At 32.8% G+C, this 23,872-nt stretch overlaps 1 long non-coding RNA gene across 10 annotated transcripts in view; it reads left to right on the top strand.

Annotated features, from left to right (window-relative positions):
* Positions 1-23,872, top strand: part of LOC120586611 (uncharacterized) — a 696,355-nt gene that overhangs the window by 135,491 nt on the left and 536,992 nt on the right. For 2 of the 10 annotated variants that reach the window (XR_005648755.1, XR_005648749.1), the window contains exon 1: positions 10,696-11,016. The exons of 2 other annotated variants lie outside the window; for them this stretch is intronic. This is a non-coding gene — a long non-coding RNA (uncharacterized LOC120586611). Of the gene's footprint in view, positions 1-10,695; positions 11,017-23,872 lie in introns of those variants that run through there. 6 more of the 10 variants (XR_005648746.1, XR_005648745.1, XR_005648759.1 and 3 more) reach the window with 6 other exon arrangements.

The raw sequence follows: 23,872 nt of genomic DNA, 5'->3' as shown, positions 1-23,872 counted from the left end.
TAACTTAATGAAAGCCAATTGGCAGAGAATTTATTATAGCAACTTCAAGGTGGAGACTAGAAAATGATAATGTTACTAATTAATAAATTACACATCTCATGACAATGTAGATGAATGCACTATCATTCAAATCTTTACCAACTAACTTTTAATTTAATTATGTAGCTCTTGGTATTGGAATACAATTTTAAGAAGCATAAAATTAGTTTAAAATATATGAAAAGAGTTATCAACTAGGATCTGGTAAAGAGGTATTCAGTATTTTGGATATATGAAGGTATATTCTAATTGGGAAATTTAGAAGACCTAGAAGATGGAGGAAGAAACAATTCTTATAATAGACATAATGAAAATGTAACCAGAAATGGCATGACATTTTCAATAAAACTTGGAAGAGAAATCAGTAAACATCATGAAGACAAAGGAATCATGAGCAATGAACAAGATGAGTTTATTACAAACAAATCATGTCTGACAAAATTAATGGTTGTTTAAAATAGAATTGCAGAATTAGCATGGAGAAAGGAATGTATTTTTAAAACTTCAACTAAGTATTTGTTGTATCTTTTCAAAAATAATTTTAAAATTAAGATACAAATAATCTGATAGATTGAATATTTCTAGAAAGATGATGAATCTACATAAGGTCAAAATGTAATGCCAAGAATATCCCCAGATTGATTGTGGGCTTAGGTGGCAGCAACAAGGGTTACCTGAGGAGTTTGAGTCCCCCATAATCTCATCTCAAATACTCACATGATTCATGTAAAAGCAAACATGCATATCATGCAAAGGCAGCTTGTAATATAAGTCCTCCCAGCACCCCTTCTATCAAATTTTGTTGCTAAGTCTCACCTATATAGAAATTTTGTGGGCTTCACTAATGGGTTTTCATCAGGAGTCAATAAATTTGTCCCACTCTGTGTATGTGTGTGTGGGTTTTTTTTTTTTGAGATTTACATATAAATATTGCATTAATTTCAGGCATATAACATAATGATTCAATATATGTATATATTGCAGAATGATCACCACAATAAGTCTAGTTAATATCCATCACCACACAGTTACACTTTTTTTTTTTTTATCAGAACTTTTAAAATCTACTCTCTTATTTTAACTGGAAGTTTGTATATTTAGACTACTTTCACCCATTCCCCACTACCATCTTCACCTCTGGCAACCACCAATCTGTTCTCTGTTTATATGAGTTTGATTTGTTTTTTTAAGATTCCATAAGATTCCATTAGCTATAAATGAAATTATGTGGTATTTGTCTTTCTTTTTCTGACTTATTTCACTTAGCCATAATGCCCTCAAGTTCCCTCCATGTTGTTGCAAATGGCCAAATAACATTTTATTGTATATGTATACCAGTTTTTCTTTATCCATTCATCCATCAGTGGACACTTAGGTTGTTTTCATGTCTTGGTTATTGTAAATAATGCTGCTATGAATATGGGGGTGCGGATATCTTTTTGACTTACCGTTTTTGTTTCCTATGAATAAATACTCAGAAGTGGAATTACTGGATCACATGGTAGCTGTATTTTTAATTTTTTTGAGGAACCTCCATACTGTTTTCCATAGTGGCTGCATCAATTTACATTATCACTGACAGTGCACAAAGATTCCCTTTCCTCAACATCTTTGCCAACATTTGTTATTTCTTCCTACCTTTAATAGTAGACATTCTAAGAGGTGTGAAGTGAGATCTTATTGTGGCTCCCATTTGTATTTCCCTGATGATTTCACTCTTTGTGTTTGTAAATTTTTACTGAAATATAGGCATGCTTCTTTGTTTATAAATTTATTGCCTATGGCTGCTTTCATGCTACAATGGCAGAGTTGAATAGTTGAGACAAAAACTATATGACCTACAAAGTCTAAAATGTTTATCATTTGGCTTTTTACAGAAAGTTTGTATACCAGGGATTAGCAAACTTTTTGTAAAAAGCCAAATGATAAATATTGCATATATATATTATATTATATATATGTATATATTATATATATATATATGTATGCACACACACATATTTATACTACCTTTAGAAGCATTAGAATCATTATCAAGTGTGTACATAGGTAGAGTATTTATACAGTGTATGAAGGAGGAAGTGAATTTGTACATGTTACTATAGTTAGAGTTTAGTCTTACCCTGAATCTTCCATGTTTCATAGGGGACTGGAAACATCCATTTCAGCAATAAACATCCAAAATGAGATATGTTACACTGTCACAGCATTTATTCAGTTCCATTCAACTGTTCTTGACATCATAAAAATTAATAAATGACATTCCATAGGTTTAGTAGGTGAATGTAAAGGGAACTGGGGCTGAGAAAAACAATGTTGTTAGTCTTAAGTATCAAGACATTTAAGGTCTAATTCTGTGACAATCTCTTTTGTTTAGAACTCTTTCAAAATACATGTCAAATTTATATTAGACCGTTCTGCCATAGGTACTTACATTAGAGGCAGAGCATTCTTCAGCCCGGGATTCTAGTAAAAAGAATTATCTTGTGCACGTAGGTTCTTGATAAATATTAATGGCTGAAATATTAAATTTAGAATTATTTTATTTATTTAATTATTTATTCTTCAAGTATTTGAGTGCTTAGTATGTGACAGGCATACAATTCAAAATCCCCAAACAAATGTGGCCTGATAAAGGAATATAAAGAAGACTAGTGTGTCTGTGTCCTAGTGAAAGAGGGTGTGTGTGTGTGTGTGTGTGTGTGTGTGTGTATGTGTATGGTGTCAATTTAGGGTTCAAAGTGTTTTGTGGCTGTGTGAGAGTACTGGTGGGAACGGAGCATAAGGTTAGCCCTCTGTGTGTTTTCTAAGGTATCCAAATGATCATTATATTCTAAACAGAAATGTAGGTGTCTGAGCTAAAATGAGAGTGATTGAATTGATGGTATCTGAATCAATTTTTGTTGCATTCAAGAGAAGGCCACGCATAGTTGTCTGGATAGGAATACAAGAAGAGTGAGAAGGGAGAAAGCATTGATATACTGAGCATTTTTGGAGAAATTGGAGATTAGCATTTGAGCCTTTAGCGCCAAGACCGTGTGAATTTCAGTTACGTGAATACTTCCTGAAAAATCATAGGCCTCGATAAATATTTGCTGAATCAATCAATGTATATTGGTGTAAAATCTTATCTGATTGGATTGGAGGGCACAATTTCTGCATTATTTGGAAGAGAAAATACATAATAGAACCAGATTATAGAAGACTTTGAAAACCAAGCCTTGTGATTAGAATTATTATAGGGAATGAGGTAATAACTAATCGATTTCTAAATATTTGTTTAATCATGGTATGTGAGACAATTTAGAGACAGAAGTTGCTGAGAATGATATCTTATTCCAGGCGTACTTTCTATTTTAACCAGGTTCTCACTTTCAGCTGGTTTGGCTGCACTAGAATTAATTACTCCTTCAAGTCCCTGGGCCAGTGAAGAAAAGGTGCCTCGGTTACCAAGGTTCTTTATTTTGTAGTCTTGAATCTGCATTTCTATTTGCCCTGTGCTGTACTTTCTTTACTGTGTATCTTTAACCATTTTTCAGGACACTGAACGTTCTGCCTTATTTTGCCCTTATTGTTTCTTTCTCACTGGTAACTGCTTGATTGCATTTATATGTAAGGAATAATTCAATAAATATTAAATGGAATAAATTTATAACTGAAAACTTCTCTGTACAAATTTGAAGGAAAATGCATTTCTTTTCTCTTGCTTTCATTTTTTTTTTTTTTTTTTTTTTTTGTTATCAGCCTTAGCTTTTCATGGGATTACTCAAATTACTCAGAATATAAAGGTTGGTACACTAAAAGCACACCCTGAGATACAAATTGGTTATCTCTGGGAACACCCAATCTGTCAGTGAGAAGGATATGCCAAGAAAATTTTCACGTTGTTGCAGCTTTGGCCACTGAAGCAACTTGCCTGCCCTCGCTAAATATGCATTTTACTGTAATATTTCATTTCATAGGAACTCTTTAAGACTACAAAGTAAAAATCATATAATTCGGTTTGTTCCTTTCTACAGACAAATTAGGAATAACAATCTTACCTTTGAGTACCGTTATGATAATATGGGCCATTTATCCTGTTGTCTTGGTTGGCCCTTAGAATGTATAACCATTCAATTTTATATCTCATCAGAACTATTTCCAAAAAGGAAATGAGGGGTCAGCCTTTATTGCAGGGTTCCACATTTACTGAGATAGTGGTATCTTATTTTTCCATCTGGGCATTTGACTCTGGGAAATTTACAATGATGTATAACTGTCAGCTACACAAAGGTGGTGCCAGTTTTGTCGGCAACTTATGAACAACTCCCCAAATGGATATCTCTGGGCAAAACAGTGTGAATGTTTCTTGCATGGTAGTGTAAAAGCGGACTTGTGTTAAATATAAAACCATATAAGAATACTCATTGGCTCGTGAAGGACTGAAACTGGCAATGTTGTACGGTTGGTAGGAGTATAGACTCTGTGAACAAATTGACCGAGTGTGAACCCTGGTTCCTTCACTCAGTAGAGAGGATATCTTTGGCAAATCACTTAATCTCTCTGTGCCTCAGTTTACATATCAATAAAGTGGGAGTAATGACATCTGATATCAAAGGACCTACCTCCTAGAGTTTTTGTGAGGTTTAAATAAGTAAATGTACTTAAAAGCTCGTAGAACAAAACCTGAATACAGAGAATGCTTGTGTATTTGCTATTATCTGATAATCTTTAGAAGTAAAAGTGAAAATTAAGTAGCTTTCTCTTTGACCTTGACTCCTCTGAGAGTTAGAAAAGTATAAGAAAATTGTTTCCACTTCTAGAATGTGGGATGATTTAAAAACAGCACTATTTTGTTTTAAAGCACAAAGCACTGATAGTACGATTGTCCTAAAAGGAGACTCACAATAACCTTTAACCAAGACTAAATTAAGCAGAATTGTTTTTACACTCCCCTTTTAGAAAAAAGGAGACAAATTATAAGAAAAAAAGTGTATTATTAAGAGCGTCTTCATAAAGCAAGTTTAAAATCCTTGTTATGTCCTGAGGTCACTGTGTAGTCAGTACAGTCTCCTATGTATTTGTGTTTTAGAATTAGAAGGCAAGAGGTCTCCTATGGATTCCTGGCTCCTGGAAATAGTATACAAAATTTTGTAAACATGTATGCTTTTCTAGAGAAAGAGATCCTTGCTTATTTTTTTCTTTCAGAGGGACTTATGACCCGTCCCCCGCATGCTCCCCCCAAAAAGATTAAGAGCCATCCTCTAAGGTAGTATAAATTTTTCATCTTTAATGAAGACAAAATTATAATACTCATTTACCAAGGCAGAATAAATCTACTAGTATATCTTAGGTTTTTAGTTAAAAGAATCAAAACAAAAACTTTATTCACCCTCAGCTAGCCAGAAAATTTAATTAACCAGCATTCCTGGTAATCAGTGTTTACTTGCATCTAGCACAATCATTCTTCAGTATGTTAGCTGATCTGGTATTTCATCCAGAGGAAATGCTGATTTTTGTCTACTATTCATTCTTTCTTTTTGTCCTTCATAATTGTTTATTCCTTATAAAATGCTTAGGAGTAAGAGCGTTCTATAAATGCTTGCTCCAGAAACATTATTATATAAATCTCATTAATATAATTTAGTTCAGAATATTTCTACTCATTCTGTCCAAAGGTATTATGGAATGAAGTATCCGAAAGAAGACAAGGAAAAGTTGTCATGAAGGGAATTTTACTGACCTCTGAAATCTTAAAAATGTTTTGCATTTCTTATGCACTTGTGCAAATGTTTAAATTCACATTCACTTTAGTGTTTTTTAATTGCTTTTATTAAAATGGCTTAATAGAATATTTAAAAATAATTGTTTTATGGATCCTTAGAAAGGGTACACATTCCAAGCTCAAAAGCTTTAAAGTTTTCAGTTGAGGGAGATTAAGTAAATAATTCAGAAATGCATTCTGTTTACCTGTTAAAAATTAAGCAGGTTAGACTGTGTACTTTTTATAGGCATTGAGTTTTAATTTATTTATTTGTTGGTGTGTTGGTTTTAAGAATTTATTAAAGGCATTCCGCTATTGGGAAATAAAAATAAACAGAATAAAGCTGCACATAATAAAGGAATGGGCTTGGGTAACTTTTAAAGGGACAAGTGAGAAAGAAATTGATTGGTTTTTAGGATTAAAAGCAGTATTTAGTACATAATTTTTCTGAACTTTTCCTCTTTGTTTTGAAGGGAAACTGAAATACCTAATAGCCATTATAATTGAGTCAAGTGAATGGTCTTTTGTTGTTTCCCTAGAGCTGTGGCTCAGTGGAATTTGATTTGATTTTAGATGGCTTTACTATGAGGTTTAGTCAGGTCAGTTTTATAGATTCTTGGAAGAAGTCTCCATAGAATATACCATATTTCTCTGATGTTTTAAAAACTCTGATCATACCCAAAGCCAGAATGCATACCTCTACTTTAATTAAGAAGCACCATTATGGATGGAGTACAACTAAATCAGTCTTTTCTATTCTTAGAGAGGATGCATTTTGTCCTCTTGACCATGTATGTACAAGTTCTTTCTGATATTCTTTAAAAATTATAAATGGGTTTTCATTTGCCCATTTTGATGAGATACAATCAAACTTCATATTTAAAATTTTATTTAATGAAGGCTTGTTTTTTCTAATTATTGATAGAAAATAGCCTTTAGCAGTTTCAATTCATTTTGTCCTAATTGTTATTTGCTTACCTTTATTTTTTACTTATTTGAAATTATACTCCTACTTTTAAAACCGATTTCGTGTAGCTTCATCTGTTCTCTCTCATGGTATATTTTGTTTATCTCTAGTGGTCCTAACACTGAAGTTGATGCATGTTTTATCTGGTTTCTCTTGTAGAAGTATGCTTACTGTATAACTATAACCTCAAGCTTCTTAAGTTTTCTACATTTCAGGCTGTGCTTTTCTTTGAAAATTTTATTGAAGGCTACTAGGACTCTCATAGATATCATTATAGGTAGTTGCTGTTTTTTTAAATAAATCTTAGTTTTCTTTCTTTTTTTCTTTGTTGTTCTCTTTCTTTTCTCTCTCACTTTATCTTCTTTCCCTCCTTACTTCTTTTTAAAAATTTAATCTATGCAGTTAATAGAGGCAGCCTTTACCAGAAATAGGGACAAATAGACATTTTCAAATGGCTTTTTTTAATATTCAGGAAATCTAATAATATATCAGCTAATTTTTTTTCTGCAACTTACTGCAAGTGTCTTGTTTTAGTTTATACAAATAATTTGTTTTTAGTATAGAAACTTTGGAAAGAAATTGTAAGTAGAAATATTTCTTCCGTAACTTTCATACTGAGAAAGTACTAGGAATAATTTAGTCTATAGGTCCATGCTTTTTCTGATATGTACATGCTTTTTCTAATACATACACATACATACATATTTCCATTTATATATATGACCAAACACTGTGCATAATCTATATATATGTATGTATTATATATACACAAATTATTAAAAATTGCTATCATTATTTTACAGACTGCTTTTTAAGCTTAATGGCATATTACAAATTTTTACTTGCCATATCTAACAAAAGCTTATAATTATACCGCATATAATTTATTTAATCAGTTCACTATTATGAACTATTTAGGTCATTTTAATTTGCATTTCTCATGGCTATTACAAATTAATATTATTTCATATATATTGTAGCTTGTGTTTCTTCTATTATGAATTGCCTATTTTGAAAATATGAGATTTTTTTTTTTTTTAGATAAAGACTATTAACCGTGTGAATATCCTATACATTAAAATATTTATTTTTATTTACTGTTGGCTTAATTTTGTTGGAGGTATTTTTGGACTTATAAAAATTTTTTAAGTAGTCAAATTCATAAATCTTTGTGCTTATATATACTACTGCTTTGTGCCTCGAAAGGCCTTCTCACCTTGGAGTTCAGAAAATTATATACATATTTTTTCTTAAAGTCTTTGTTTTACTTTTATATTCAGATATATCAATCTGATTTATATTTTGGTGCCTGGTAAGAAGTAGGAAACAAAAATTTTTTCTCACATAATTAGTCAATTATCTCAACCCTGTGGAAATGCTACCTATAATATTTACTCCATACTAGAGACTTGTGATCTGTCCTACTGATCTGTCTTTCTACTGCCACTTATATATATCTCAATCTTTGTTAAAAACTAACCTTGTTTGCTATTCCTTTGGCAGAGCCAAAACCTAAAACTTGATCTTTTTTTCTGTTGTAATCTTCTATTTTGTTGTATTATTATTATTTTTAATTTGAACTAACTTTAAAACTTTAGAATTACTAAAGATAATGTCAATTCAATTCAGTTCAACAAAGATTCATTGATTGTTTGCTGTATATCAGGCCCTGTGCTTGTAATAGGAACACATCGATGTATTTATCTGATGGAGGTAGACAGAGCATGTAAATGGTCAACACAGTGGCCTAATATTGAAAACTTCCTTTTTTCCCTGATTCTTCCTTCTTCTTTTTTTTTTTTTTTTTTAAATCTGTGACTTATTGGTTGTAGCCATTTATATAGCATTCTCTTTTTTCTTTCTTTTTAATTCAGAAATGATAAATTATTAAGCAACATTGATTTAACAGAATTAAATTGACTCAGGCATATGAAATATGGTGACTTTTTCATATTCATATAGTCTGTTTACTTTTTCTAATTAATGAACTGGTAATTGTGTCTTCCTATTCTCAGTTCTATAAATGTTTATTGAATTCTTGCTAGGCACCATTTAAGGAGCTATAGGGAAATAAAAATGAATGTCTCTGACAAATTTATAATCTAGTAGGGGAATTTACCATTTATAAAAATAATAGCAACATAATAAAATAATAGTTACTGAGAATACTGTTTGCTATGTGCTAGCCATTGCACTGAGGAAGGTAATATATATCTCATTTAATCCTTATAAGAACCTATATACTCCCCCAGATATTTTTTGGACTATCTCCCTCACTTCACTTAGGCATTTTCTAGTGTTGTCTCCTCTGAGAAGCTTTCCTGTTCTCATCTAAAATATCAGCCCATATAGTTCAGTGCTGTTACTTTGTTTTGTTTGCCTTCATCGTGCTAATTACATGATATTGTAAGTCTAACAATTTATTTGCTTATTGTTTGCATTGCTTGCTAGAATGAATATTGAGTGAAAGACTATAAACAATGGGTTGTATAAGTTTGGAGAGATGCAAAGGGAAAATGTAAATTTAATTCATAATGTTTAACTTCTTTAAGTCTAAATTTCTTTATCTGTAACTATATGAAGAATTAGTACCTATTTCATGGGTTGGTCAGGCTGTCCATTCTTTCATTCAGTATTCATTGATCTACCACATGGCAGACACTATTCATGGAAATGGGGGATACAGTGAAAAAGATAGTGCCTGACCTTGTGTCACTTTCATGCTAGTGAGGGAGACAGAATATAAATAAAGAAAAATTACTTTTTATAACATAGCATGTAGTGGCCAAATTAATTTTCTCTCAAGTTTTCTTCTTTACCTCATCCCTGCAATCTGAATATTTTTTTTCTTTTTCATTCCTATTTATCCTCTGTTTGTCCAGCACTAATGGTTCATATCTCAGTCCTCCTAACAGATCTAATTTTTAGTGCCTCTTCTAAAGTTTGCTGTTTGCAGAACATGTGTGATGTTCATATATCCTGAATACAGCAGAACTATCACCTTCTTTCTTTGGATCCCATTTATCTATTAGTACACCCTAAACTCAGATTCGTTTTGGTTTACTGGTGTGGTTTGTTTGATTGTTTGTTTTCCTTTTGTAAAATATTGTTTATGTATATTAAAGATTCAATCAACTAAAATCCTTAGACTTGATTTTTTCATTTTAGTGGGTGTTTTACTATAGACCAACTGGTTTACAGGATTGGCTTAGGTTTATGTATGCATTTCCATTCATAAAACTGCTTTTGAGACTGAGTGGCTGAATCTCTGTGGAGGTTATTAGTAAATATGATATCAAGGTTATCACTGAGATTTCATAGCAAATTTAGGTCACATTCCAAGGACATGCAATATCAAACTCAATTTTTAATAGGAGAGTTGTTCCTAGTTAAATTTTTTTATATTCAAACTCACCAAATTGGCTTTAAAGCCACCTCAACATCCTGCCTGCTTTACTGCTCCCAGTCCCAGCTTCGATTCTATAATATCAAATGCATTTGGATGGAAAGGAATTTAAAAGTGACTCATCCATTTGTTGAACATCCCTGCCTCCAAATCTCAGTAGGAATCTATTAGCCTTGGCTGCAAAGACAGAAAACGTAAAGCCATGGTCTAATGTCAATGCATTAGATACTGTAGACCAGTTCAAGCTCTTTTGAACATGTTCCTCTCTGTGCCCTATTTCTTACCAACCCATTTACTTTTCATTTTCTTTGGATTATCTTTTTGTATGCATATCTCTCCAACCTCACTATTTTGAGTTTAAGGTCTGTATCTTATCTTGTATACTTTCTAATTTACCAGTGCTTACCAGTATATTGTACATAATAGGCCTTTGCAAAACCTCACATACTTAAGAATAAACAAATAAATAAGATAAAGACTATCTAGGATTAGTATTTCTAATTATAAAAATATAAATGTAAAAACCTTTATTTGTGTAAATTAAGAAAACTTCTAATAACACTATAATAAACCTGTTCTCCATACAAACCTTGAATACACAGTTTACATTATATATTTGTGCTACATTTTACTGAGTACTTGTATTGCACATACTCAAATGAATGTGTTAGCCATTTTTTTTAACTATACATATTAGTTGACATACACAAACTCAGCTATCTACTTCTCATGACTAGTCATAAAGATATTATGGGAATCTAAATTGTTTCCTTGGCAGACTTCTAATTTTAAGTATTTCTTTTTACAGTCACACAAAAGAAGTGTTAAGAATTGCCCTTTGAGACTCTGAAAGCGGAGGTAATGTGCAATGATATTTTCTTGAATGGGTTTTAGCTTCTTGAAAAGTTTCATAATATTTAAGACTGGGTTTGCTACCTGAAGACTTTCCTTCATTGCCCTTTAACATATTAAATATCTTTTTCTATGTCTGCCTAAAAAATAATCTGAAATTGTAAGTCAAAAATGAAGAAAGCTTGTGTCATCTCAGAATATCTCAGCCTAATTGGGTGTTGCCGTATCCCTTATTCCTTCTGTATGAGAATGTTTTATGGCCCCTTTCCTTTTTAAAATCAGTTTGAAACTCTTTTAATTTTATACCTTGCCCTTTTCTTAAATAGACATATTGGCTCAAAGCCAAAAAGTCAGTACCTATTCCTCATCAGGAAGAGCTTTACAAGTACCTAGAAGAAAAAAAAACACATTTGTTGGGAACAACAAAACCATTCACATGAGATTTAGTGGCTACTAAAGTCCAGAATTTCAGGCAAGAAGTTTACAATAGACTTGTGTCACTGCATCGCATATAGGGATTGAAAAAGGTTTCTTAGACAAGAGGGGGCTGTAATTACTTTGCTTCTTACATGCATGGTTAGATCTTCCAGTGAGAATAACATGGTAGGGTAATTTATTATAGAGGAATAAATCACAGATTACATTGGAGGGGGATGGGGTAGTGTGATCCAGCCATCAGTTTTGTGAATACATACACTTAAGCATGTGTGATAGCTTGTTTTTAATTTCTTTACACCAGTGCACACCTCAAACATTCCGTTTAGCAGTGGGATATGCAAATTGTTCCAAATGCAGCAGCAGTACTTTCACCTGAATGTCAAAACTGTCAGAGAGCTTTAAATCAAATCTTTATAACATTAGAAAAAAAAAAACAGCCAGCCCCAAGACTAAGGCACCAAACCCACTGCAAAAACTTGATTCCCAAACTTTCAAAAAACTCCTGTATGTCAACAAGCTAATGTCAAAGTTCTAATTCACCTGCTTTCTAATTTTAACCTTTTAAGGATTTTATTTTATTTGGCTTAATTACGATATTTTCTACAAATTAATGATAAATGCCTTGATTAATAAAACCAAATGTCAGAGAAAATGACAACTTGATGAAAAATTAATACTCGGCAATATTTTAAGGTACAGAAGTACTAAAGATGTACTCTTAAACCTCATATCTTATCAGCTCTTTTCAAAGGTAGGTAACCAGAATTCTTCTTGCCTCTAGTTTTCATAGCTTAGTTTACATATGTAGACACTTTTTAGCAATATAATTTTCAACTGTTGTTTTTACTACTAGCTAATATAGATAAATATATTCTTAATTTTTATCTCTCTTTTACCCCATGATATTATTTATTTTTATTTCACAAAATCAAGGTAATATTTTATACTTTGGGTTAGTTATAGAGATGAAACTACCATACTATGAGTCCAAATAGCAATGTGTGTGTGTATTTCAAGAGATCTCATGGTGTAAAATGGAGTAATTGGCAATTGGCTGTCTGCTGCTAGACTATTAATTCATTTGGTTATTAATATTTCACCTGTTATATTTAAAAATTATTCAGTGAAATAATATACACACAGAGAAAGCACAGCCTTTCAAGAGAAACAGATTTTAATATAGGGATTTTCCTTTTTAAAATATATATTTTTCCTAACATTTCGTTAAAAGACCTGAATATCGATAGGGTTGTAACTTGCTTTTTTCCCCCTGTAAATTGTTGCTTAAATAAATAAATAAATAAATAAAGCTGAAGAATAAGAAATATGACTGTTTTTTCTCCTTTTATTGGAGATTATGGAGTTGAAAGAAGAGTTGAAAGAAGAATTGAAAAAGATTTTTAATATGTATACTTAAATATTCGATTAAATGATTTGTGGAAATGGTACTATGCAGGATTATATCCATGTTGTTTTTTTATTTTCATATTTCACAGATAAAGCTGCCAACCAAACGAGGGAGGGCACAATGACCTCTTCTGTGTTATGTTTTTGTTTGGCTTGGTTGTTGAGGGATGAAAAGACCCACATAATATACTGTCAGTGAAATGGACTCACTTTGACCTGTTCACGTAATGACATGATGGTCACACCTATTAACAGAAATTTTTGCCATTTTTTTCTGTTATATACTGAGAATTTCCAGGTAGTTGTCTCAGGCAAGTGGCTACGCATAGTAAGATAAATAGAGGTAAATATTGGGCAACATGCTGTAAATACAATATGTGCCAATCACAAGGGGAAACATTCTTCAGTGGAGATTGCTAGCACTATTAAAAACTGGAGATGGATTGTGCTGAATTGTCCCTTAGCTGGCTATAGGTTTTATTGTCTTTGTGTCTTGCCTGGTTTCAGGCATCTAGTCTGTCCTGGCAAAGCTGCTTGATGAGGAGAGGCCACCAGCATAGCTGCCCTGACTGCTTACTTACCTGCCATGAATGATAGATCTGTCAGCTAGTTAATCTTTGCATTGTAACTGTCTGTTCCATCTTAGCTGATCACTGTCCAGAAAAGTTTAAGTTCCATTGTGACAGAAAGCTTCTAATATGTTCCTATAATTGCATTTATTTGTATGCAAAAGCATCCATTCTTTTTTCATATACCAGTAAATAAGACATGCCCCAATTCTTTGACAGTTCTAAAATTACATTTTAAACAATGTTTTTTTCCTTTGTTTATTCTATTCTTTCATCAGTCTACTTCCACATGTGAACCAATTAACTTCTATTTATTAGTTACAAAATTTGATTAAGGAAGTACTAATATCTTCTTCACAATCCTCAGCTTTATAAGTTTTAGTCAAGATTCTAGTTGTTTGAGGTAAGTGCTATAAGAGAATGTCATCCTTTCCTCAAAATGTCTATGAAAAAAGGAGATAGATTGAAACCAAAAATAATCTTTAAAAGGCTTTGGCTTAGTATATTACATTGTTTGATCCTAGAAATAGGGACAACGGACTCAACCTTACACAGAATTACTAGTTTCAGGGAGCTGAGTTATAATACTTCAAACTTGATGCTTGAATTAATACACATAACAATCACTTGATGTTCTTTGAAGAATCTAAAGCTCATGGAAAATTAAAGTGTTAGACTATCTCTTATAAAAATGTTTTTTAGTAGATTTCAAATATATAAATTTCCAGTTTCAGTACTTATAATTAGACCATATCTTCTCTCCAAATGGCTTTTTAGCACCTTTGGAAATAGCGTTCTCTCCTTTAAGCCTACTGTATTTTATTATACAAGCTCAAGTAATTGAGACCTTACTCGTTTGAAAAGATTAATGCAGCTTTCAAAGTTGCCTAATGTATAACTTAAGTACCAGTAGAATGATCAGTTCTTTTAAGTAGGATTCATTTACCTTATTTGTTTTCTCTGGAAGCTTGTGTTTATTAATTGAATAAACTATAATCATGAAACACACTGATAAATAGAGCAATCAAAAGGTATCAGGAGAAACCATGAACATTGTCCACGATGTGTAGAGGATTTGTGTTTCTTGCCTAAATGCTACTTCCATTTTTCCTCCCTATCTTCCGTTCCCTCAAATATCCAGGTCTCTCTTTATATTCTTTAGTGATGACAAGATGTTCTTTATTCCTCTAATGAAGTGGGAAGCAGATTAACATGCTTTCTTCTTGGGAATTAGATTACCTATTGTAGTTCTACTCAACATATCTTTGTAATACTCCCCAACTCCTACCCACAGCTAATTAGTGACTTTCAGAATTAGGGAAAATCTTGGTTGTGTGGTGGCTCTATATTTACCAATGATCAAGGAAGTGTTACTAATACACTTGTCAGTATTAAAAAAAGAATTAAGTAAATAAAGGGCCAGATGGTCGAGCCCAGGACCTACCAAGAGCCCAGTATGTGTGGGCTGGTCCAACGGAATGACAGAAACATATTACCAGGCTAAGTGGAATCAGAGTTAGGCTGTCCCTTATAAGAAAGGTCATTTTTCAAATGTGTTTTCTTGTGATGTACTGATTTACTTGTTCAGATATCATTTGTACTAGTAACATTTGAGAGCATATATTTCCTTGTACATCAAGAGCCAACAATGTTTACATATATCAGAAAAGTCTCTTGGAACAGGACATAGTGGCATCAAAGTAAAATAATTACCACGTAAGCATTTTCGCTGGTTCAGAGAAGAATCTTGCTTTGTTCTGTCACAAAAAAAAACCTATGTTTTAACTATGTTATAACTTTCTTACTATATTTTATTCTAATTGAATATTTTTGTCCTCCAATAGACTCTGTGGTTCCTGATATGGGGAATCTAGTTATGTAGTGGCTGTAGTACAGGGCCAGATGAGGAACTAGTAAATATTGTATTAGTGTTTTGCTATAATAAAAGTACTATAATAGTGGTTATAATAAGATTAACCTGGAGAAATTAAGAAAGCAAATTTCCTTCCTTTCTTATGATTGTCTTTTCATGTATACATAATGTAACCATCTTGTTTCACACTCTGATTTCCACCTTTTACATTTTTCATCTATTTTAATTTTATCTTATAAATAAGTTTTAAATCTTTTTGGTTTCTAGGATAGATGGACGGATCAGTGAATTTCTCGGTAGATAAACTGACTAAATAGAATGTACATTTTTTTTCATATTTTTCTCCCCACAATCACACAAATAATGCTTGAGAATATTAACCATAGGCCTCTTACCTTCCTTCACTCCATCCATTCTTTTTATCCTCCAGCAAATATTTCTTGGATTTCTGCTGTGTGCCAGGGACTTCCTAGGTGTTAGGTGTAACTATTGAACACAAAAGACATAGTCCTTCCCTTATGGAGCTTACAGTCTAATAGGAAAATAAAATAAACACATAAATAAACATTACAAACACAGATACATAATTAAATGCTGAATTTTGCTGGTCTTCTCAATTCTCGCATGGTTTAGGGATCTGGTCTGCAGTGGAGGAATTATCTTCAAAGGTCTGTCTTATTAATAGTAGATCACTTCTAGATTTGAAAAATGCAGGCAGGCATTTTTTAAAACATAATTCAGACTGTGTTTTAAGGTACAAGTGGCCTTGGGATGAAGATAAGTGAAGCAATGTTTACTTTCAAAGAAAGAAAACAGTTTTATAAACATGGCTTACTAAATATGATATAGATGACATCAATATGTATTTTCAAATCTCAACTTGAAAAATCATGGGAATTTATAACATTTTTTTAAATTACAAAAATTCATTTCTTTTGAATATTGTTTATGAATAGTCCAGAGTTTACCTGTGAATTGGATTGTCGTAATAGTGATGGAAGAGCAGGTGACAGAAATGTATATTTTTCCTTCTTCTCTTTGGACATGTGTGGAATATTTTTGTGTTCTGATCAGATTGTTCATTATGCTCCCTTTGGATGTGTGTACTGTTTGGCCTTCCTGCCTTGCATGCTCATTCAAAAGCATTCCAAGTCATTATGCTGGACTTCAGCCTCGTTCAGTAAAAAGGCCATTTCCTCCATCAGCTGTCCACTTGGACATACATTCTTTTTTCTCTCAAAAAGATTTTATATGCATTCAGAGTATATTAGATGGATTTGTCAAATTACTCACAGATAATCAGTTTTTTAAAGTTATAATTTGAGCTATGACCTCTCAAACTGTGAATTATAAGGTTTGACCCTTTGATTCACTGTTTGACACAGCAGCCATTAATTACAGTTTTTAAAGGACATTTTATTTCAGTTAGAATTTGTATTATGAAAACAGTTTGGATATTTTCCTTTTAACTTTCAGAAATAAATGCTGAAATGTAAATATATATATATTCAAATATAATAGTTGGCTTGCATATGCATGCTATACTCAAATGTATTTACGCATATTTCTAGTAGTACATTAAGTCTGTTATATATACTTATAGTGATTTTAATATTATAACCTGTGAGATAACACTAAGATTATACTCATTTTATATAACTCTAGTATCTGCCTCACCTCCTTTCCCTAAGCACACAGTTCTTTCTACCCACACTTCAGTGTTTGCTGTCTTCTCAACACTATGTCCTGCCATGCTTTGTGCCTTTGCTCTTACCATTTACTCAGCCTACTGTGGCCTTCATGTGGCCCAGAAAATGCTGTGTCACCGGTAGAGGCCTTATTTATCCTCCATTACAGAATCAATACATCTTCTCTTAGTGTCTCCTTCACGTTTACTCACATGAATATAATACTTATCACTTGTGTCATAGTTTTTACTTTCTCCTACCTCCTTTCCCAAATGGTAAGCTTGAGAAGAGGGAATATGCCTTCTTTATTTCTGTGTTTAGTTCAGGAGAGGCTCTCAATAATGTTTATTGAATTAACTAGCCTATCAGACTTACAGAAACTGTATCATCAATTGTACCCAGAATTTGTCCACAACATAAACAGCAAAAAAGGATCCTTTAAAAATTGCATACTAAATTTCCTTTGATCACTACATGATAACCTTTAGGTTTGGGTATCTGTTTTGGTGCCGATTTTTATAGCTCAGTAAGAAAACAGAAGTTTTTTTATATATATTGCAATAAAGTTAAATGCATTTTAAGACATAAGAGATTTTTACTGAAAAAACAAACAGTGACTTTTGAAAGTAGTTTTAGATCTTAACACTTGAAATAATAACATTGAAGTTTGAATGCAGAAAGTCTTAGAAGTGTTTAGTACTCTTTAACTTTGTACAAACCACTATTGATGATTTTAGTTAGTTTGAAGTAGCTTCTTATATGTGTAGACTTACCCAGGATCTGAAATTTAGGCAGTAATTAGCCTCTCAAATGGATCTGTTTGGAAAGCATTATAAAATAATAGCTGTCTTCCCAAAGAAAGATGCAGTTGTGTGAAGGCTCTACTTATTTAATAGTGTCTCAGCTGAAACAGGTGCCTTACTTGCTTTGTTCTCCAGGAGCCACATTATAGATTTAAGCACTGAGAATGCAGTACACAGTGGCACTATTAACAAATCAGAATGAGGCTGAGGGAAAACTCATCTAAGACCCACACACCTAAATGTAGTTAGTAAACAGAGAAACTAACTCTCATTAAGCATAATTAAACCTAATATTGACTGTAAACTGTTACTTACCTTAAACTTCTCTGTAGAGAATGTGAAAAGGGATTAACCTAGCAGATTGGGACATTAATTACTACCTCTTTCATATTAAAGTTATCATCAAGAAGGGCTGTATTCATAAATAAAACATTGAAAGGGTTGAGAGACTAAAAATATGTAAATTTACTTTATAAAAAGGAAAGAAAAACCCAAATTTTTTTTAAAAAGTGAGTGAGCTCTGAGCAATGCCAGCACTAAAAAAATGGAACTCTGGCTAATTACTGCAAAAAAAATAGGCTGAAATAATCACAGAGATATGTTCTTGCCTTCTGACTGACAGAATCTGCTTCACAGGAGACTCCAGCTCAGCCGAGTCCACCTTCTCATGCAGAGCTTCCTCCACTGCTGAAAGTAACATGGACTTTGAAGAGAGGATGAGGGGACTTGGGAGAAATAGAATTTTCCTTCCCCCCCCGTCATTAATGGCCCTTTATTTATGAAATTGATTATAATGATTGTATAAATGTTGTTTGATTTGTCAGCAAAAAGGCACAATGCCATTTTTTGTTCAGTCAAAATGGTCTGGTAACTGGTCTCCTGCTACTACTTAATAATCTCCTTCTTGAGTTCAATCTAAAGAGTATGTTGTGAAGGATATAAAAATGTCAGCTAAATTTAAGATCTACTGTTAAGTTTTTATATTATACTTCTTCCCCAAGGGGGTAAGCCAGGATCTGAGAGATAACAATTTAAAGAGAAAAGCAAACTAATGACAACAGAAACTTATCTACCAGCCTTAGAATCATCTTCAAAAACTATCTGGCTGTTTGCCCTGAATGTATGCTGTTACCTATTATTTATTTTCTATTTCCTTTCCAATAAGAAACCATATACCCATTTATGGACTTTCTTATTACTTCACCAGGACGGGGTTCTCATTTTGGAACTGAATCCCACATACGACCTTGCTTGTGGTTTTAGTATTGAAGCAGAGTTAGGTATAACATGTTAGGCTCCTAACCAGGTCTCAGTGCTGCGATGCTAAAATTTATCTTTAAGGTGCTCGTGAGCACTGGAGTAATGTAGTAGCTGTGTAAGTAGAAAAGGGAGTCTAGAAATTAAGCCTGGAGCATGTAATTTTTTTTCAAAGATATGAGTTTTAATTTTAGAAAAAACTCCTGTTTTCCCCCAAATTTAAAGCTAGTTTCACAGCTCATGAGATGAACTAATGAAACAGAAATGATTAATGGACAAAAGTCTATCCTTCATTTCTCCCATTGAACAAAAATTCGCAAACCGGTTGGATGACAGAAGATGAACAAAAACAGTGAGAGTAAGAGTACTTCTATCCTCTGTTCTTGTAACAATCGTGACATTACGAAATAACCATAACAATGGCACTCTTATTAATCAGACATATTTATACAGAATTAGTGTTGGCTTCTGCTCTATATTACCTTTAATTTTACATGAACTTTTATTATCTGTGCATATCAGAAGAGACATGGTAAATGAACAAAGAAGCTCTGTTATGAGACAAGTATTATTTGACATTTTGGGAAGCTCTTATTATAGGGTTTCCTCTTAAGTGAGAATAACGGGAAGGTTGTCATTAGTTGCACCATTACAGACACTCGGTATTTTTAAAAACAGAAATGGAGCCGACTTTTTTCCTTGAAGAAGATTCATCAGTTAGAACAATTAGAATGATCCAAGACTTGGCTAACCAAGACTTATCCCCATAACCTCCTTGTTTTATCATGTGAAACAATGACCCCATAAGGCATCTCTTAAGATAATTATTTTTCCCTTGGTTTCCAGAGCTAGCTAGCTGTAAGTTTTTATTTTATTTTATTTTTTTTTAAAAAAGGTCATCTTTAGACTTCTCGAAAGTCTCCAAGTGAACCAAAATGCGGAAGTCTTGAAATGTCTATTCCTGATGTCTTTTATTTTTCCTCCTAAAAGAGGGCAGCTCTAAGTCCTTTTAAGGTCTTCTTCCCAGGCTTGTGACAGGTCTGGCTCAGAATTGTGAAAAAAGCATGATTATGGGTAATATTGAATCTCCTCTTAAAATCACTAGGCCTTTATTTTCAGAGACTGACCAGTTGTCATGTATTTGTTTTGTCTAAAGCTTGGAATAAAATTTTAAGTGCAAAGAATAAAAATAATACTGTTGAAAAGAAAATAGGTGAGTCAATACAGCTACAATGCATCAGCTGCCTGAATAAGAACAGAGACTCTCAAGGTGGAAAAAGTAAGATTAAAATTACCACCTGTGGGGTCTTTTCAAATTATCCTCCCCAAATTGACTATTATTTGTACAGATGCTTGTCTAAGAGACAGAGACACTAAAAGCAGCTTGACCAATTGATAATTAAGCTGCTTTTAATCTTTTAAAGTTTAAATGTAGAAAATAGAATAGAGTTTTTATAATCACAGAATTTTTCCCTACCCCCATCATATCTTCCTGTTTTATGTTAACAGATAATGAGTTTGGGGGTTCGGTGAAAAAACAAACACAACCCCCAGATAATGTATAAGCCCTCTGGAATTAAAAAGGCTGCCAAGTTTGGGGTTTAAACACATGTAAAAGCAAGCCAAGGTTTTTGAATGAGCCTTGAAAAAATCATTAAGCTCCTCTTAATCACCCATCTATCCCGTATAGCAGTAGGAAAGGACCGAACTGTTTTGTACCTTGAAATAATACTTAAACTGAATTAAAAAAATTATTTACTTGCTTATTTGTTTTAAATTTCTATTATGCATTTTAAATTGGATGTTAGAAAGATAGGCAACGTGATTTCACTTATGGCCATTCTACTATGTCTAAGTATAGGGACATTAAAAAGCTATTTAAAATAGGAGAGATCATCCTTGTCTGGAGTCAGGATTTCTTACCTTTGAACTCCAGGATGAAATGACTTCTCACTTTAGCGGCATTAACCAAGCCATTCATTTAAGACAGGCTCACTGTATATAACTTTTTTTGCTTCTTATAAAGCATTTACTGCCCAAATAACACTTGAAGGTAGTTCAAAGCAGTATATATTTCCACAGATTATGAACTGTGGGAGCAGAGAATATATCATTTATAATTTTATATTCTCTTTAGTGCTTTGGATATTTATTACAGGTATGCAGTACATTTTTTTAGGTGATTCTTGTTTTAAATTTGGACAAGCTGAGGTCAGTGAGGAGAGTCACCAAATCGAAAGGTAGTTCGGTGAACATTTTTTACATCAGGATAAGATTCATCTTAATTTTCAAATACATAAAATTTTCAAGGAAGTAAATTCACCTGTGACTCACATATCAGTAGTTTCCCCTAGTAGCCAATTATATATATCCTACCTACTACCTAATCTAAAGCTTTTTATACCATCATTGTATTTTGGGTTTGTACCATGCCTTTAGTAACAAATCCATCATTTCATTCACTTAAAAAAAATTTATTAGTGGTAACTATGTGTGAAGCATAGAGATATACAAATGAAAATATAGGCTGTCTGCTCTCAAGAGACCAATGAGCTGTTGGAGTCTCAAACATAGAATTCTGTAAGTATTAATACCTTAAGAGGGGCCTAGAAAAGTTACTATAAGAACATGAAATTTACTTAGGAGACCAAGAAGAGTTCACAAAGATGATAGTCAAATAGAGATTTGAAGGATGAGTAGGAGTTTGATAAATGAAGTGTATGTGTGTGTATCTGTGGAAGTGTTGCAGTGGGCAAGAACATTCTAGGGAAAAGTAACAGTGTGCACAAAGGCCCAAGAGAATGAGAAAGCCTGGCCTATTCAACAATAGTAACTGGTTTAGTAAGGCTGCACCTTAGGGTGGAAGTAAGAAGTAAAGCTAGATGAGTAATGGTCAGATTATAAAAGGTCATTGGATTGGATTTCATCCCATTGCTGTTGGTGAGTCATTGGAAGATGAATGCAAAAGGATATATACCAGAGATATAATCTATACCACATAATGATTAAATAGGTATAAGGGATGATAGAGTAGTCATGAACGAGTCAGCTTCCTGTCTTTGGTGAGTTTTAGAGTCATTTATAAAAGACAGAAGATGCTTTTAGCTACTGTCCTCTCTCTTTTTCCAGTCTAATTTCTCCCAAAAGATGTTTATATTCTGTTTCCATTTCCTTACCAATCCATTCATCGATTCACCCCTTCTGCTTTTGAGCTCTCTATCACTTCACCAAACTAACTCTTTTTTGTCTTCCTAACCACTTCCTCCTTTTTGAAATACTTTCTGCTTTTATTTTTCATGGCATCATACTCTCTGATTTTCTTCCTATGTCCCTTGTTATTCTGCTGATATCCCCTTTGCAGGCAAATTCTCCCATATCCAGCCATTAAATGTTGGAGATCCTCAAGGCTGGATCCAAAGAACTCCTGTTATGTGTAGCATTTTTGACATCTTTATATTCATTTCACATTGAAGTGTTTTCAGAGAATGTACTATAATTCTTTTAGGGTTATTTTTTAGAGGCCATGTTTCAAGGTTATGTTTAAGTACATGGTCTTGCATTGTTCATTACTAGTAATATATAATAATCGACACATGCACACAGGGGAACTCATACGGTAACTTTTGTTCTAATTTAAATGTCATCAAATCTTCCTGATATTTATGTTTTAACCTTGGGCAATTATTAATCCTCCTGGAATCTGAATCATAATCTGAAGTATATGGGTAGTCATCCAGCTCTAGGATTTCATGATGCTGTGGTTTGATATTTTGCTATCTGAAGGGGATAGTGAAACCTAAAGGATGTGCAGATGACACTGAATTACATTGTAAAAGGTTACAAAAATGTTTACTTGTCTTTTCAATATCTGCACTCCACACTTTGCTTCTTATAGCCAAGGTAATTCTATGCTTGTAGAAATACATATTTCTGATCCCATGTTTACTTAAAATTTCTTTGTACAACTTTTGCTATGAAATTTCACAAAAAAGCTTTTGGAAAATCTGAATAGAGTATGCTGGTTACGGCAATTATAGGTGCTTATTTAATCCCAGAGGAAGCACATATATAACAGGCTTAATTAACCAAGCGGTGCTTAAGTTTTTCAGAAATCTTAGCCTTCTGCACATATTTCCCTTGTTTGTCTTTGGTTACCAAGCTGCTTCTAAAACTTTTTTGTGATTGGGTCACATTGCCAATGTACTTTCAGTACTCTAAAAATTGCCACTTTAATGATGGGTTAGTCAGATATTTGGGGCACAGTTTTATTCTTGATCAACAACAACTTGATGCTAGTGATTCATCTACATCTAGCTTATTAATTAATTTTAGAATGACCATTGTGTTTATCATTATTTTGAATCTAGACCCTCCCAATATAATTAAGGCATAGGAATCTCCTCGAAGTTTTCCTAGTATATGTGTGTATGTGTGTATGTGTGTACATATATATTTTTTCATTATTAATTTAGTAAAACTAATCTGAATTTTCCTACTTATTGCTAGCTTATTTATTCCCTTGACATACATACAAACAAACAACCAAACAAAACCAAAACAACAATCATAATTTTAAAAAACTTTGTTATTGGTATTGTTATCCCTTGCAATGGGATACCAGTGAGCCTCATCTTTCTTATTTATTTATTTATCTTACCCAGTATCTAATGGATTTTCTTTCTCCCTTTGGATATTTTTTACTGAACACTTGCAGTGGCAACCTACCTGGATTTTCCCTCAGATCTACTAAGTGGCTGACCCTAACTTATTTGAGTAATCTTTCCAGTTAAAATGTAAATGAACTTTTCTCTCATATTTCCTTGTTCA

The sequence above is a fragment of the Pteropus medius genome, unplaced genomic scaffold, assembly GCF_902729225.1.
Source record: "Pteropus medius unplaced genomic scaffold, Ma_sr-lr_union100, whole genome shotgun sequence".
NCBI classification, from domain to species: Eukaryota; Metazoa; Chordata; class Mammalia; order Chiroptera; family Pteropodidae; genus Pteropus; species Pteropus medius.
This window is presented reverse-complemented; position numbering and strand designations above follow the sequence as displayed.